The sequence below is a fragment of the Talpa europaea genome, assembly GCF_964194135.1.
Source record: "Talpa europaea genome assembly, chromosome: 11".
In the NCBI taxonomy this organism is placed as follows: domain Eukaryota; kingdom Metazoa; phylum Chordata; class Mammalia; order Eulipotyphla; family Talpidae; genus Talpa; species Talpa europaea.
Window position 1 is genome coordinate 78,022,372 of NC_140078.1, and position 18,813 is coordinate 78,041,184.

Below are 18,813 nucleotides of genomic sequence, written 5' to 3' on the forward strand. Positions count from 1 at the left end.
CTTCTTAAACACTGCCTTTTGTCATGAGATCAATGAGAGCCTGGACCCACAGAGCTCAGAGGTGAGGGCTCCCATTACAATGAACACAAACAGGAGGGGTTGTGGGGCGGAGAACACGCATACTCCATACTCGGCCTGAGCAGGGTTGACCAGGGAAAAGTCCATCTTCACGAGACCCAGGGCCATTCTGTGCCATGGACTCATTCCCTGGCTTGTCCTGGACAAAAGTTCCAGAGGGAGTGATGGATGCTTTGTGTTTACCCAGGGCTCAAGACAAACTGCCACAAGTCAGAAATGAAAGGTAAGAAGTAGGAAACACACCTCTGGGAGAAGAATGACAACTTGGAGGGGCAGCAGCATTGTGCCTGGGAATGCAGCCAGGGCTGTCCCACCACATACCAAGCGCGTGTATCTGGGTGGGTCAGCCGTGCTCAGTGCTCTGAGCAGAGGCTGTAGGGAAGGGACCTTGCTCAGAATGAACGGGGAAACCCCAACGTAGGAAATGACTTCAGTACTCATGATAACTGTCAGTTTATCTTTCCCAAAGAGCAACTCTGACATGATCACTTTTTATATTGAAGTTGACTGATTTGTACCTCACAAGAGATCACAAAACAGTTGTTAAAAGTTGAGGGTGCTCTTCATCCAGCAGCAAAACCAAATGCATTCAGATGGAAATTATGGAAAAGGATTGGAAAGTTTTGCCAGCTATTCCACAGGCATGGATGATCTCTAGCCTGGGTTTGGGCAAATGGCCCAGTAAGTAGGATTTTAGGATCTTCATTCAACACGGATGAGCTTTGGAGCCATACATCCCTGGAAGTGCTGGCTCTTTTAATCTTCCCTGTGAATCTCTGGGTGCAAGTGACAGGGTATGACTCTTCTTATTTCAGACCACACATGCCAGACCCAGAGGCCTTCCAAGCAGAGGGGTGGGAAGTGATAATGACTGTTTAGTGATGGCCAGTGGTTTACAACCCTCATCTCTAGTCCTCATCACTACCCGAGAGCGCTGTCATTGCTTTTATCTTATTGCTGAGGAGATACATTCAGTCACTCTGTGCCAGAACTCAAACCCAGTTGGCTCGTATCGAGGTGTATGCTTTCCTCATGTGCCATGTTAGGACAATCTTGCAATAACTTAGGTCAAATAGAGGAGAAGGGAATGTGCCAAATAGAGGGAAAAACATCGCAGTAAACTCAGTTAATAAAAATGATTGGTTAAATTGTCTTGTTACTTTGGGTGTTTTGGTTTTTACATCACACTCAAATAATTTAGTCAGAGGAAGAACTAATGGGCTCTTCCCCAGCTCACAGTACATTCCTTTGCAAGTAAGCAGCAATTTGTTGACATCTCAGAGACACTGGGAAGTCAATACCTAGGCTAGGCAAGTCGACAGCCCTGTGAAAGACACCTTCTTAAGATCCTATTTTCATCCTCAGATCACCTACATCTTCCCCATAACTGACTAATTAACAAAAAAATTTATATGCTAAAAATCCTAAACCTGGAGCCTGTGAGCTACTTATAACTTTTACCATCTGATTACTTTCCAAGCACAAGTCACAAATAGAGCTGTGGGAGTCACTAAGTTAGCCTGAGTCAGTCGGGAGCCAACACCCCGAGGCGGAGAAGGCAGCTCACTTGGGTTGTCCCTCCTGTGTGTGAAGGTGAGGCAGCCGCAGTGCTCTTACTTCTACCGGCTGGTCTGTGGGAAGGCCCACAGCCTTCCTGCTAAATAAGATCAGTTCCAGGGCCTTCAGAAATGGCCAGGAGGCTGGTGGCTTCTCTGATCCTTCCGGGGTAGGTCTGGTACTCTTAAAATCAGGCTAGTTCAAGACCAGCCTCAGCCTCACCTCACCCTCAGGACTGATTTGTTCCTGAAGGACTCTCGGGCTAAAAGCTCTATGGCCTTCCACGCCAGCTGCTGCCAGTTTTCCAGCTACACTTCAGGAGGCCCTTGATTTACTCATAAAACTGTCTGGTGAAGGGTTTTCGTTGGTATTTAAAATCCATAGTTTAATGGACAGATGTTTACACTCTAACATTAAAAAAGAGAACCTAGATATATAATTGTGTATCTGACTTGAACCTAACTGTGCAAAACAAATTGAAAAAGATATAGAGAATATAGAGAAAAGCTTGGCAAAAACAGACCGAGATGTTAACAGTAAGGTTGGATGATGGCTGTTGACATTTTTTCCTCTCATATTTTCCAAAAATGTTTCATGATAATTATAATAAATGCTCCAATGATAGGGGAAACCAAATAGTCTTGTTACACTTTCTTTTTTTTTTTTATAGAGGCATGTTTATTTATTTATTTATTTGTTTGTTTGTTTGGTTTTTGTTTATACATGCACTGGGTACAGTCAGAAGCGCGGGAGGGTGAGAGAATTCACCAGAGCCAGAGCGGGGAGCAGAGCAGGCAGAAGGACCGAAGTACACTGCTGAGGGGAGCAGCGGGCGGCAGGAGAGGTCTGCGCGCCATGTGGGACCCTCCTCCGGTGGCCGGGGAGCAGCCGGGGATCGAACCGGTGCCGCAGAGGCTGCGGGCAGCTTCGCAACCCAGCGCTCAACCGCTGTGCCACCGGTGAGGCCCTTGTTACACTTTCTTTCAGCAACTTTGTGAAGCTCAGGAGAAGCCATATTCTACTTCTAAACCTTCAGACTGACTCCTATGCTTTCCTACTCCATGTCTATGAGAAAACCAGGCAAGAAGAGCGTTTTATGTTTTGCAGCAATTGAATGTCACTATTAGTGAGGCCTGCACCTGCTTGTGGTCTGCCGCATCGCCAAGACAGAGCATTCCCCCCCAACCTGAAAACCAGAGGTGGCCTACATGGAAACAAGGCAGCAAGCAAGTGTTCTTTTCCTGGTAGAAGCTTTCATTGGCTTCTGCATGTGGTAGTCCCGCTTGACCACAATCCCTCCCTGCATACACATATGTGGTCCTGCTTCTTCTCTGCTGTTAATTAAGGTTTTGCCTCTCACCACCTGCCCTCATGTGCCCTTTTGGTGGTTGATACTGATAAGACACATATGAGGGCCTCCCTGGTGGCGCAGGTGGTTGAACGCAGCGCTGTGAAGCTGTCCACAGCCACTGCAGTGGTTGGTTCGATCCCCGCCAGCCACGGAGCAACCCACATGGTGCGGCAGACCTCTCCTGTCTTGCCCACTGCTCCCCTCAGCAGTGTATTTCATCAGTCTGCCTGTTCTGTTCCCCACTCTGTCTCTGGTGAATCCTCTCACCCTTCCACGCATCTGGCCTGTACCTCGGTTCTTGTATAAATAAAATAAATCTTAAAAAAAAAAAAAGACACATATGACAGGTCTCCTGGAGGCCTGGGTATCCAGGAACAAGTTCTTTATCAGAAGCCTACAGCAGGATATTAAAGATGGCTTACACATACATCCTCTGTTAACACTGGTTTTAAGAATACTTTGGAGGAGTAAAGGAGGAAGCAGCAATTTTGAACTGAATTTTGAAATGTCAGTATAAAACATTTCGTGAAGACTTTCATTTTCTATCAGATTTGAAAAAGTCATCAAAAGTCATTCCAAAGTTTTCTGTAGCTTTTCCCTGGTAACCTTCCTGCTCTTATCCACACCTACACCTCAGTCTCTGGTTTCCTCTATGGAAGACTCCTCATCACTCTTGACACCCCATTTCCCACTCCTCCTCTCCGATATCCCCAATTCTCAATGAAGAACATTCCCATCTTTAGAGTCTGGTCCAAAGGCCACCTCTGGGAGGACGCCCAGCGCAGTGGAAGTGGTTTGTTCCTTAGCTAACACTGAACTCCCAAGTGGACAGGTGCGGGACTGCCCTGTGTCTATTCTTGATCTCTCTCCGAACTTCCAGGCCAGTTAAGCCACTTGTCTGCTAGACATCTTTTGATGTAAGGAGGAGCCTCTCACTTAGCATGTCCACATGGGGCTCATCTTCTCTTTTCTTTACCCAGAGCACCCATTTCCTACTTTATTTTTTTAAAAAAGATTTATTTATTTATTTATACAAGAGCTGGGGTACAGGCCAGAGGTGTGGAGGGTGAGAGGATTCACTAGAGACAGAGTAGGGAACAGAACAGGTGGATTCACTGAAATACACTGCTGAGGGGAGCGGCGGGCGAGACAGGAGGTCTGCTGCACCATGTGGGTGAGCTCCCTGGCCAGGGATCGAACTCATACTTCAGTGGCTGCAAACAGCTTCAGAGTGCTGCATCTTAACCCCTTGCGCCACCAGGGAGGCCCCATTTTCCTATTTAAAATGTCTTCCTTTCTCCCTCTCATTAAGTTGCTAGTTTTAATATCAAGACAGCCCCTCAATCTATCCCCAATTTCTTGCCCTTGCCATATCCCAGTTGAGGCCCCCATCATTTTCTCCCAGGACCATTATGATAGCTTCTGGACTTGCTGGTCTGCTGCTGACTTTGCATCCTATGATTAATTACTGACATGACTAACCTAGGTAAGACCCAACAAGTGAGTAGACTCTGGTGATCATGAGCATGGCTAAGTCAGCTTGCTTAAGTCCAGACGCAGACTGAACCAGCAATGCCATAGGGCCCAGGAGCGTTATGTGACTTCTCTGTGCTTTAGTTTCCTTATCTGTAAAATGGGGATAATAAAGGAACTCACTTTATGAGTTGGGTGACATCCTGTCTGCTTTTGGGCAATGTTGGTCTTATAAATGTATTTGGAAGCTTTCCTCTTCAATTTTTGGAAAGAGTTTGAAAAGGACAGACACTAGTTCATCTTCAAAGGTTTGGTAGAACTCCAGGATTTTTGTTTGTTGGGAGAGTTTTGATTACTGTTTCAACTGCCCTGCTTATAACTAGTCTGCTGAAAATTTCTATTTTTTCCTGATACAATCTTGGAAGGTTGTACAATTCTGAGAATTTGTCCATCATGTTTCATTTTTCCAACTTGTCACAGAGTCATACAATTGACTTAGGGATGGGCACATGATCTGACCTTGGCCAAGGACAGTGTGCCTCAGGATTTATACTACAGCTATTAGAAGGCGAAAAGTTGTTCTGTTTTTGCTGGGTTTGCTAAGCTGGTAGGAGGTGAGCATGGGGCCACTTGCGGGCATCTTGTCACCAAGTGAGAACTACCTTGTTAAACGAGAACTGAGAAAATGTAGATGAGATAGGGAAACAGACCTCTGACAACATCATCTAAAGACTTAGTTTCACTGAAGCCTTCTATTTTCAGTTATGTAAGAGAAAAAAAAATTCTTTTTCTTTTAAGCCATGAAGGAGTGAATTTATGTTATTTACAATAGAAAGGAGTATCTGTAAAAACCTAAGCTCTTAGACTAGGCAGTGAAGAAATACTGATGAACCACAAAGGACTGTCCCTACCTCGTCACACTCCTGCCTCGTGGGAGAGACACTGGGTAATTCTCCGGTATGAGGCCTGTTATGACAGGGCAGCACAGGGCACTGCTGGGGCCCATATAAGGGCACACAGCCTAGCTTTTGATGTAGAGCTGAGCTGAGAGTTTTATAAAATTGTTGGAGGGGGCACGAGGTGGGGAAACAGCAAAGTGAAAGGGTCTGATAGGGAGTACACAAGGTATTTGAAAAATCAAAGGAGTGACAAGGAAAAAAAGAGCAGAGGTAAGGAGTATGAGATGAAGATGATGAGTACGAACTGATTTTATGGAAATAGGGACTGACGTGACCAGGTTTTTAACACACGTGTCACTGTTTCACTTCTGTAGTTGGAACTGCTGAGTGTAAATTTTAAATTGTGACTAATGCAGACTAAACTGCATCAAGATTTGCAGGATATTTATAAAGCAGAGATGTACACCATTTTGTGTTTAAGAGCCTAGTGTGGTATTTCTTATTTATAAAATGACTTTAAATATAAGTAAGTGGTGTGGCTTCACCTACCTGAGCCATCCAGTAATATGGGAAAAATAATAATTATCCCACAAGATATTATGTGGAAGCAGCAAAACATGTATGTTTGTTTTAGAAAAAGAATCTAGCAGCAGCTTAAGATATAGCAGCAAAAAATTATGATTGGTTTAGGTACAGTGCAGAGCCTCCCTGTGAATACTCAGAAGTCAGCTAATAATCTAAACAACAGTCCTCACAAAAACAGCTTGGCTTTCTGAGGAAACACGTAGGCAGGCCTATTTTGTTTCTGGTTATGTGAATTCTAAACTTAGAACTTGAAGCAGCTCTTTAAAACTTTACCTCCTATCCAATGGGTCTCTTCATATAATAATAAAAAAATAATAATAATAATAGAAACGAAACATAGAAGTAAAAAGCAATTCCACATGTGAAGCTTAAAATAAAACCTAAGACTCAGGCCTTCTCTCGAAAGTCTTGTATGCAATAGGGTTAGAGAGATGTGCTCACCAAAGCCGACGGTGGGTTTGAATCTTCTATGGAGTAAGAGGATGGGTCTAAAGAGCTATCCACCTGTGTTTGTGCTAACAGATGGAAGTCATGACTGAAACCACAACCAGTTTGTATGAACAGGCTGAGAGGGGGCATTTCTAATCTCTAGTCATACTCTTATGCAGATCTGTTTCCCTTTTGTATCCAGAAACTGAAATGCTGACCCTGAATATCCAGCATTTCTTAATTAGTTGCAGTATCTGCTGATGCCACAAAACTACTGCCCTTTTATAATTCTTGCACTCTGACTCAGATTCCAGACAGGGGGAGGCTTCGGGACAATTCTGAATCCCTAGCTTCAGGACCCAAACCTCTGGGGTCTACACAGATTCAGAGTTCTGCACACTCCGCTGTGTGAATACCTCCACCCATCTGTCCTTCAGCTAATCTCACCAAGAACTCCCACAATCCAAGTATGAGCAGCTCAGGATGAAGATGAGAGAAGGTGACCGTAGGTGGAAATGCTTGCTATTCACTATGACTGTACCCCCAATCATTCAGGTTCCTCCCAAGTGAAGAAATTACATATTGGCAGCTATAGAAAACAAAAAAGGTCTGCCTTTCACTTCCCCAGTGCCAAGCCAACCTACATGCTGGCACTGGGGCCAGAAAGCCAAAGACCCACATGACAGAGTTTCTAGGAGAAACCTACAGCACGTGAGGTCTACTGTTAATGTGTCCAAGCACCTAACCCTGCCCTCAAACCAGCTTCTTTCTAGTCACAAGAGCAGTATTAAGAAAGCATTCCATAGTAGATTATACTGTCCAAGTATACACAGCAGAACTTTAAAAACAAGCCCTGTGCCAAGTACCAGCACGGACGCCGATGCTGTTAAAACTGCAAAACTGCACACCTTGTAATTTCTCAAGGTGTGGAAATTTCTTCACACGTGGGGATGTCAGAGCACATTACAACTCTGAAGAGGCCACACAGCCGAATTCACAACTACATTACCATGGAAAAAGCTAAACACCTTTTTTAAGGGGGGGGGGATTTAAATGAATGCACCACTTCTTCTCTTCTAGGATCGGGCTGCAATCTCTGGAATGCATCCCAGGGCCGAGGTTTGGAATGGGTGTCTAACAGGAAATTCTGGGCAGTCTATGCATACATTACATTCCTTTCCCACCCTAAAAGAGTGGTCAACAAACACAACTTTCCTCTGTTTGAATAAAAGGGAGGCGATAGGAGTGGGGGTGGGGAGAAGCCTGGGCACAGACTGCAGAGCTCAAAAGCAGATGTGGCTGCTGAGAATCCAAAATCCTTTTCTCCTTCAAAAAAGAGTTACCTTTTGAGATACCCCATCAGTCCTATCCTATTTCCAAGCAGTAAATTTCTCCAGGGAATTCCATTTGTCACCCTGAAAAAAGCATACCTTTGAGAGCTCATTTTCCCACTGAGGCCTGTCACCAGCAGTGGCTTCTCCAGCTCATATACACGCCTCCTCTTTCTCCTTCATTCTCCTATGAGAATTTTTCTCCTTGTTTCACATGAGAAATCCAGGGGGAGGATCAAGGGCTGATGGTTAAAGGCTGGGCAGGAGGAGCTCTAATCTCCTCCTTCCAGGATGCATCTCCCCTGTTCACTGTTGGCTTGCACAGCCTACATTAGCTGATTGCCTCGTTTGTGCAATCATCTTGACATCAATCACCTCTGGCCTTCATGGTGGCGGCAAGGACATGACTGCTCCATTATCCAGAGAGAAATGGAGACTTGGAGCACACACAACTATGCAGCCAACGTGCTGTGCTGGGGATAAGAGTCAGGGCAGCCTGACAGCAGGGGTCCACCCTTCACCCCCAACACCTTTTATTTTGAAATTGAGGTAACAGTGGTTTACAACCCTGTATATGATTCAGGGGTACAGACTGCAGGCTTCAGATGCATGCTACCACACATGTTCTATACTCTTTTTTTTTGTTGTTGTTGTTTGTTTTTTCTTTCTTTTTTTTTTTAATAATTTTTTTATAGAGGCATGTTTTATTTATTTATTTGTTTGTTTCTTTGTTTGTTTATACATGCACTGGGTACAGTCAGAAGCGCGGGAGGGTGAGAGAATTCACCAGAGCCAGAGTGGGGAGCAGAGAAGGCAGAAGGACCGAAGTACACTGCTGAGGGGAGCAGCGGGCGGCAGGAGAGGTCTGCGCGCCATGTGGGACCCTCCTCCGGTGGCCAGGGAGCAGCCGGGGATTGAACTGGCACCGCAGAGGCCGCAGGCAGCTTCGCAACCCAGCGCTCAACCGCTGCGCCACTCAAAGATTTATTTATTTATGCATACAAGAGCTGGAGTACAGGCCAGAGGATGGGTGTGGGGGGGGTGTTAGAGGATACACCAGAGACAGAGTGGGGAACAGAACAGGCAGATTGACTGAAATACACTGCTGAGGGGAATGGCAGGAGAGTCAGGAGAGGTCTGCTTTGCCATGTGGGTAGCTCCCTGGCTGGAGATTGAACTCGTGCTGCAGTGGCTACGGATAGCTTCATAGGTTGCATCTTAACCCTTATGCCACCAGTAAGGCCCTGCTCTGTACTCTTTTGGGTTTTATTTCCAGGGAGAAACTGAATGTGAGGTTGTGGGCTATCTTCCTTCATGCCACACTTTGAAAATTCCAAAATGAACCAACGGTACTCATGGCAGCTCTATCAGATGAAGCTGGACATAGTGGTGTCCCAAATGTACGCAGGCCACCAAGCTCCTTGTGACTCAGTTTCCCAAGAGAATTCCTCTGCTGGGAATGTCCTTCCTCACTGCCATACTCCCGTACCTGAGGTCACCCACTCTCAAGTCACAGAGCTGAATATAAAAAACCAGGTGTGGGTGAGTCTAGAATCTGAGCTCTTAACTATCACTATACAATCTGTTTTTCACATCAAGAGCCAAAATAAGTAACAGAATAAAGGATTTAAACAGATAATGCATTAGAGGAAGTAAAGGTTAAAATTTAACAGTAATCAAATAAATGACTGTTTAAACAATGAGGTGTGAGGATTGTTCCTATTAAATGAACAGAAATGACAAAAGTAAAAACAGCCCATTGTGATAAGGTTTTAATGGCACAGACGCATTAATTTACATGTCGCTTGCTGGTAATTCTGTAAACTGAAAGAATTCACTTGAAAAGCAGAGGAGTAATGTGTCAAAGGCCAGGGAGGTCACATGCAAACAACTGTATATCCAAGAGAGTTGGAAAGCTCAATTAGATCAGTGCACAGCATGTGCAAGGACACTGGTGGCCACATGAAGCGGCCATTGTGAAGACACATGGACAAGTGTCTGCAGTCAGGGTCAGGTGAGTATTTCAGATGCTGTGCATGCTCCGTGCCTGTAATTTTGTGATGTGCTTCTGGATAAGCTCTGGAAGGTAGGCTGCAGGGGCACATAAGACATGGAATCTACCTTGCTCATGTCTGATTCCCTAACACCTAGAAACATGCTGATACAAAATAGGCCTAGCATAATAGATATTTAATGAATGAATGAATGTATGAACAGAAACTGAGAACAATGAACATGACTGATATATTAAAAAGGAACAGCTTCCGTGATTCTTCGAGAAAGCTTGGCCCAGGCAGCACCACTTTTTCCTGAGAAGCCCTCTTCCCCACAGCAAGCCTCTCTCCTCTAAGCAGTTTTAATCTATGCCACCCACATAAGGCCAATCCTTCATATGGAGAACCCAACTCACAGTTTCCTGCCATTTTTAGCAAAGATGGCAGCACCTGCTTCCTATGAAATAATTAGTGTACATTTCAGAAAGAGAAATCATGTAAAATTCACCAATATATTAAGTAAAGTATGGCTATGTCTGGATTGTAGGACTAGGTTTGTTATTTCTCTATATGCTTTTCTGTCGTTTCTCAGTTTCTACAATCTACATCATATATAATGAAAAAAATCTTTTCTTTTTCATGTATAATGAGAAAATACTTTTATACTTAATAAAATATATGAAAATATTTTCACATATCATCAGCTACCCTTCCACACCTTATTTTGATTGGCAGTACTGTACACTGTACCATAATTAACTTTGGACATTGATGTTTTTCCCTTTAAAAAAATGTGTCATAACAAATGCTGCATTTTTAATAGACTCCTGAGAAAATCTAGCTGTCCATATTATTGGATAAGGTATACTATAATCCCTGATATGGAATATTATGCGGTTGTTAAAAAGAAAGCTGCAGTCCCATATATACTGATAATAGCTAACACTTATGTAAGATGTGGCAGGTGCTGTTTTATATACTGTACGTACACTGACTCACTTAATCATTCCAGAAATATTACTAATACATAAAAATTATTATTAGATTCACTTTATAGATGAGGAAACTAAGGCCCATAGCAGTTAAGAAACATGCCCAAGATGACATAGTTAGTAAGTACTAGAGTTTATTTAAACTCAAGTAGTCTGTGCTTTCAAGGCCTGCATTAAAATGCTCACTGATAGTGAAGCATATTCTGAAGTAAATTAAATGAGAAAATCAGGGTAGAGATAGTACATACAGCATGCTACCACCCACCTCCAAATACGAAAGTAAACAAGTTAACAAAATAAAAAGTGTAAGCATGTGCACATGCTTATACGCACAAAGAGTATTTCTGGAAGAATTGGTTGCCTCACAAGACAGAAATGGAGACAGAACTGGGAGGAAGGAAGAATGATTTTTCATTTTTCTGTATCCTTTGAATTTTGTATCATGTATTAAAATGATCACGTATTAAAATAATAAGACCGTATTGTATATCACACATTATAAGTAAAAAGTAAACACACCAAACATAATACTGCAGTGAGCATACAGTACATAATCTGTATGTGCATGGCTGATTATCTCTTTAGAAGAAAGTCCTAGAAAGTGCAATTGCTGGGACCAGAATATTTGAAAAAGATGTCAAGTCTCTTGATACCTATGGACAATCTGTCACTGAGAGGCAGTGTCAATGTGCATTCCTATCCATGGGAGTACCACACAAAGGCTCCGCCAATAAAGAAACTACAAAAAGCCTTTACCAATCTGAACAGTAAAATGGCAACACTGTTGTTTTAGTTTGCATTTCTTTGATTGCCATCCAAGTTCTACAACCTTCATATGCTTTTGGCCATTTCTATTTCTTCTTTTTGAGAATCGTGTGAACAACAACTACATATATGTGTGTATATACACACACATAGACACAAACACATATATACATAAACACAAACATACATATATGTATCTGTGTATATATAAAGATAGAAATAACATATGGGAGGCCTATTTTCTATCTTTTCTTTGCCATGTGTATTTCCTTGCCATGTATATTGAGACATGTATTACAGACATAATGTTTGGACTGTTCTGTGTGCTAGAATTTGTCTTAGTTTTCAGCCCTTTACTTTTGTTTATACTGGTTACTTTATGTTTTTAACAAGTCAAATCTAACAATCTTTTAAAGATGAGTACTTCCCACCTTAATAAAACATATTATTCACTTCTATATTCTTCTAATTATTTTGTAAAGTAACTCTCTTTCAAAGCAAATCTTTCAAGTGTTTAGAATGTATTCTGGTATATAGTAGGATCTATGAATCTATTCTTTCCCCCCAAAGATTAACAAATATCTCCTAATAGTATTTATTTAGCATTACTTCTAATCTTCATATACTGATGTGGGTATCCCATTCCATTACTCTCCAGTCCAGTCCATGTCTCTGCTTATACCAGTAACACACAGCTTTGATACAGCAGATTTATTGCTTTATATTTAATAGTGAAGTACCCCTTTTATTTAAAAAATTTTTTTGGATAGTCTAACACTTTATGCTTCCAGATGAATGTCAGAATCACTTTATCAAGTTCTAAAAAATATACCACTGGGATTTAGTTGCATTAGGCTCATAAAATATATATCTACCAATTCTAGTTAATGCCATTAAAGTAATTAAAGGAAAGTTAAAACGAAAAAGAATAAAAATGCATTTGTTCTACCATATTCCTAAAAACTGTGCCAAGATTAAAAGTGGCCTAGATCATCAGCTTAAAATAGGCTGTTATACCTATAAGGTATTTTATGTAAGTTCCACGGTACCCACAATAAAAAAACCTATAGAACACGCACGCGCACACACACACACACACACACCACTAATTGATGGGGATTAGAGGGAGAGAGAGAGTATGTGTGTGCAAGAGTGAGAATGAGAGAGAGGGGGGAATAAAGACATGTCACTAGTAAAAAAAAAAAATCAATAAAAAGACACAAGGAAGACAACTAAGAAAGGAAAAGGAGAATAAAAAAGTTACAAGACAGAAAATTAACAAAATGCAACAGGAAGTCTTTTCCCTATCAGTAATTACTACAAATGCAAATAGACTGAATTCTCCAATCAAAATAAGTTAAGTGGTGAATGGATGGAAAATAAGATCCAACTATTTGTGTACAAGAGACTTACTTTAGATGTAAGAACATATATAGGAAGAAAGTGAGTGGATGGAAAAGATATTCCATGCAAATAGTAACCAAAAAGTAAGGGGCTATTATATCAGATGAAATAGATTTTAAATTAAAAATTGTCACAAACACAAAGAAGAACATTACCTAATGGTAAAAGGACCAATTCGCTAGGAAGATAAAATAATTATAAAATATATGGACCCAACATCAGAGTATGCACACATCTACAGCAAATGTGGATAGCAAACTGAAGAAATAAACAACACGATGATAGTAAAAATTTTAACAATGAGTAGAGAAAGAGAAAAGACAAAGAAACAAAGTACTTGGATAATACTATAGGCCAAATGGACCAAAAAAACAAAGATAGAACATTCTGCCCAAAAGCAGCACAACACATACTCTTCCTAAGGACACACAAACATTCCCCAGGATAGAGCACAATTAGGTCAAAATCCAGTCTTAACAAATTTTAGATGTAATCATACCAAGTATCTTTTCTGACCACAATGGAATGAAACTAGATATCAACAGTGTAAGAAGAACTAGAAAACTCAGAGATATTAAACAATCACAGGAATTAAACAACATTTTCTCAAATAACGACTGGGTGAAAGAACAAACCAAAAGATATTTTCATTTGACTCAAATGAAAACATGACCTACCAAAACCTATGGGATAAAGTGAAAGTACTACAAAGAGGAAAGTTTATAATGGTAAATACCTACTTTAAAAAAGAAGAAAGATCTTAAATAAATGGTCTAACTTTATACTTCAAGGAATTAGAACAAGAACAGCAAACTAAGTTTGGATTTAGGAATTTTGGACTTAGGAAGGAGATGATAATGGTTGGAGCAGAAACAAAACAGCAAATAGAAAAATAATAGAAAAAAATCAAAATGAAACGTTTTTGAAAAAATGAACAAAATTGACAAATTAGACTAACAGAAAGACGGGAGATTCAAATACGTAAAATCAGAAATAAAAGAGCAGACATTACAACTGATGTAATGGAAATAAAAAGTATCACAAGGGAATTGAGAACAATTACATGCCAATAAATCAGATAACCTATAAGAAATGGACAAATTCCTAGAAACACACAACCTGAGTCATGACCAAAACTGAGTTAAGAAGAAAACAGAAAGTTTGAATAGCCCAATAATGAATCAAGAACCAAAAGTCTCCCAGCAAAGTCCAATGACAGATGCTTCACTGGAGAATCAAACATTTAAAGAATATCCATTCTTCTCAAATTCTTCAAAAAATTAAAGAGAAGAGAATGCTTCAAACTCATTTTATGAGGCCAACAGCCTGACACCAAAGTCAGATAAGGATGCTCTAAGAAAGAAAAACCAGACCAACATCCCTGACGAATAGACAAAAAAAAAAAATCCTCAAAAAATACTAGCACACCAAACACCATAGCACACTGAAAGGATCATATGATATGGCTAAGGGGGACTTATCCCTGGGATGCAAGAATGGTTCAACATACAAAAACCAATCAATGTGTTCCACCATGTCAAGAGAGTCCAAGATAAAAACCAATGATGATCAACAGATACAGAAAAAGCATTTGACAAAATTCACTTCCCTGTTATATAAAACCATCAAAAATTAGGGATAAAAGAAAATCATCTCAACACAATAAAGCCTATATATAAAACGCCCATAGTTAATAACATTCTCAAAGTGAAAGCTTTTCCTCTAAGATGAGGAGCAAGGCAAGTGTGCCTACCCTCACCACTTCAACATAGTGCAGGAAGTCCTAGCCTGAGCAATCAGGAAAGGAATTAGTAAAATTATCCTACTAAGCAGATGACATGGTCTTATACGTAGAGAATTTCACGCATGCGTGCACACACACACACATACACACTTATTTAGAAATAAATAAATGAATGAAAACTTGTGGATATGAAACAATCTATAAAAATTGGCTGCATTTCTATCTACTTTAAAAAATCTGAAAAAGAAATTAAGAGAACAATTCATTTTCAATAAGATCAAAAAGAACCAAATACTCCTAGAATAAACTTAACCAAGAAGGTAAAAGGTTTGTACACTGAAAACTATAAAACACTGTGGAAAGAAGTTAAAAACACACACATATGCTGAGACAGCTGTGTCCACTGTTTACATGAACACACCACGGCATCTTTCTCTCTCCTCCAGTCTGAGAGTGTTTTGTGGTGAGGCTGGCTCTCTCCTGGAGCTCACCACTGTAAATGTTTTGCATTGTTTCTTATTCTTGTGGACAAACCCACAATTCATTAATAAAATTCCGCCAAAATCTATTATTGCGTCAAACATTTCCCAATATATTTAATTAGAATTACTAGTTTAAATAGCTAGCCAGTTCACCCAGGTTATTCTACTTTGACAGCGGTTTTTTAATTAAAGTGTAAACATATTTACATTCTGTTCTCTATCCAAGCATACCAAATATTGATTCAAAACTGAAATATGGAACAATCAGCTCAAATAATGTCTCAAGAGTCCTCAATCCTCTTCAAAGCACTGACATTTCCTTAGGTCAAAAACAAAAACATCTTAAAAAACTCATGACTGAAGATGTGCTAGATACATACAATGGAGTATTTGTCATTTATAAAAAAAAGATAAACTCTTGCCTTTTCTGACAGCATGAATGGAACTGGAGGGAGGGGATCATGCTAAGTGAAGTAAGTCAGAAGGAGAAACACAAAAACCAGATGTCACTTACAAGTGCAACATAGAGAAACAAAACAAAGGGCCAGATAAACCAACAACAAATCTAGAAATTTGACTGTAGAACTGAGGTTATCAGAGGGGGAAAGGGATGATCAGACTAGGGAGGGATTGTGGATGATAGATTACGCGGTAGGACTATGGGTACCCTGCTGGTGGGGCTGGCGTGGTAATAAACTGAATCTTACACAACATTGCTCTAAATCATATATACCATCCTAAACTAATGTTGCCTCAAGAAAAAAAAAAAGTTCATGTCTGTTAGCAAGTCTTCATTTCCTACCTCTGTTTTGCAACCGATCAAACTATGCCTCGGTAAACCATGAGTGCCCAAGTGTATCAGGCAAGACCAAGATGTCTGGACTCCCTGTTATTCTGCCAAGAGAGTTCTGTTGATCAGAGGGCCCTTCCATACCATCCTCTCAGACCAGTGACCTGCCATGAGGGGAAGTGACATTCCTGAGTCAGCCCCCTAGGTCCATCAGGAAAGGTACTGAGACATCTCACCGGATTATGTGACTTTCAAAGCTGGGGGGTCACAGAGGTCACTGAAATAGGAGGTTTCTCAATGAGTGCCTGGATTTAACTTATGAGTAGAGTCCCCGTGAACCCAAGAACTTCAAGACAATACAGTAACAGCAAAGCATTAAATCAAGCGTGGGGCCCTCTGCAGAAGTCAAGCCCCTATGAAGCAGGCCCCTACTTCACCTCAACACAGCCCCAGCTGGAGGTGTGGGGTGACAGCAGAAAGAACTGAGTCTGGTGGAGCTTGAGAAAGACAAGCCCAGGACCAGCAGGGGCAGGGCAGCCTGTTATAAGAAGAGGACAGCTTCCAGGAGGGGAAACCTTACACCAAGAGGATACTAAACAGAAATGTTTCCTGAGTACCCCTCTTGCATTAGGCACGAGGGAAGGGACAAGGGTGAATGCTGCAGGAAGTATTCACAGTGGCGGCCAAGGCTTTCTGTGGGCAGGGCCGTTTCCCAGGGGAGGCCCAGCAGCTGAGCCCGGAAGGATGGACAGAGAGGTATGGAGGAGGGATGTTTATCCGGGAGAAATGGAAAGTTACAAGGGAAGCAAGTGGTGTGCTAGAAGGGCAGCGAGGAGGCCAATTTGGCTAGTGGCACAGGTAAAGGCAGAGAGGGGAGGGCTTTTAACTTGAAGAGATTGGCGGTGGTGGGGGTCAGTGAATACTTTGAAGAGACCCAGGGGCAGGTTGAGAGCTGGCCTTGGAAGTCTTGTCTGCCACCAGCGGGCTCAGATCCTCCCCTAAGCAGAGGTCACTCTGGTGTCTCTACCAAAATTAGTTGGGTAGAGCCTTCCCACTCTTAGCAATGGGTCTGCAAGCTGGACAGACAGGAGAGAGGATTTCAATGCTTATTTCCAGGCAAGCAACGACAAATAAGAGAACTGTACATCCCCGAGACAAAGTTATCTGGCAGGATGCCCTGAACCACGTGCATCCCGCAGAATTCCTAATTTTAGAAACCAGACTGGAACTCATTTGACCAAAATAAACCTGGCCCCAAATATTTACTTTTGTCATTATTTTGCAGTTATGGAGGCAGAAGAGCAACATGAGTCGCAGGACGCTTTACGTGTTACCCACCATGATCATTCCTCAGGGCATGGCTCGTGAGTATTAGTAAAAGCTGCTGGCACTGGGTCACACCCCACTGTTTTTCAGTCTCTCAAATGTCAACCCTGGACTTTATAACTCTTCCACATTCCTTTTTCACATGGATAAACAAGCCTTCCAATCGTGGGATAGCAACCAGACGGGACAAAAGAGCAAATGACAGGCCCAGAGAAATTTATTTTCATCATATAAACAGGACACACTGTACTCCTCTCTCCAGGCTGAATAATGGAAACAGCTTTAGTATGAATCATATGAACTCTGAATTCTTACCTCAAGAATTTTAAGACAAAGAAAATCTCACCTTGGATTAATGTTGTATGGCAAGAGGCCTGCTGTCCTTGTTCCCAGTTTTCAAACATAGCAATTCTCCCACTTTGTTTTGTTTTTAGCAGGAGAAGGGTGAAGCAAAGAGTTTATGCTTGCAGCATTCGGATTAAAGCACAGATAGGTATTTTCAGATTAACTTTGAAAATGTCATCTAATCGTATGTTGTGTCACTCCTTTCTAGTAATTATCATTTTGTGACTATTAAATGAGTGATTTAATACTGTATGGGATTTGTTTTGGTTTGTAAGGTGTTGCTTCATTTAAAAGGATAGAGAAAATCGAGGAATATAGAAGACTCGGTTTGTATCAACTAGCTAATAGTTTAATACATTCAGGTGGAAATACACACATTAAAATGTCACCATTGACAGCCTATAGTTTCTAACCATACAATTTGAATTCCTCTAAGAGTATGACTGGACAGGAAATCTTTTCAGTTACCTGTTCTTTAACCAGGGATTTCCTTGAGCATAAAACCTTATAAATGGAAAAATATTAACAAACGACCCCAAGAAACCTCTCTAGATAAAAATGCATAAACCACATAATTTCTAAATAAACACACTTTGGGGAACGAACATGGAATAAGAGGCACCATGTGACTCTTCCTACACAGACTTCTACTCTGCCAAGAGCAGATATTTTAAGAACACACTTGAACTATCAGCGAGGATGGCAGTTCTCCGGAAGTCTTCACAGCATTTTCATGGTTTCCTAAAAGAAGAGCTCAGGGTTCCTTCCTCCAATTGAGTGCTTTGGTGTCACTTCAAGAACACCAGAAACGTGGACACCGACCTCAGCGTTTCCTCCCGCACCCCCCAGTTACCAGGCCCAGGCTCTAATCCCATCTGTTCATCCGTCATCCTGGCCCACGCCACCAGCCCTCCTCCCTGGGACCTTTGCAACAATCTGACTGGTGACAGGTTTCTCCTCACCCACTCTCTCTGAGTGATCTTTCCTGAGATGCAGATGTGGTTAGGCCCTTCCCTGCTTAGAGTCCCATGACTGACCCTGCCTGGCTTGGATTGGATTTTGTAAAGTCACAAGCTGAGGTAATGCAGGGAAGCAGAGGATGCTTGGCAAACTCACCCTTACTGTTCAAGATGGAAAACAGGTTACAGCTGAAGGAAGTCCTTACACAGAAACACACACGCTGCTGCTTCAGGCTAGGAAGTGGCAGGTCCACGGCTGGTGAACAGCCTGTATTCACAAGCCTCACTTGCCAATCACTTGTTTGGATC

The 18,813-nt window shown here is 41.6% G+C and overlaps 1 protein-coding gene across 4 annotated transcripts in view; it reads right to left on the reverse strand.

Moving 5' to 3' along the window:
- Positions 1-18,813, reverse strand: part of CTDSPL (CTD small phosphatase like) — a gene marked incomplete at both ends in the record, with an annotated part of 112,051 nt that overhangs the window by 30,022 nt on the left and 63,216 nt on the right. The window lies entirely within an intron of this gene.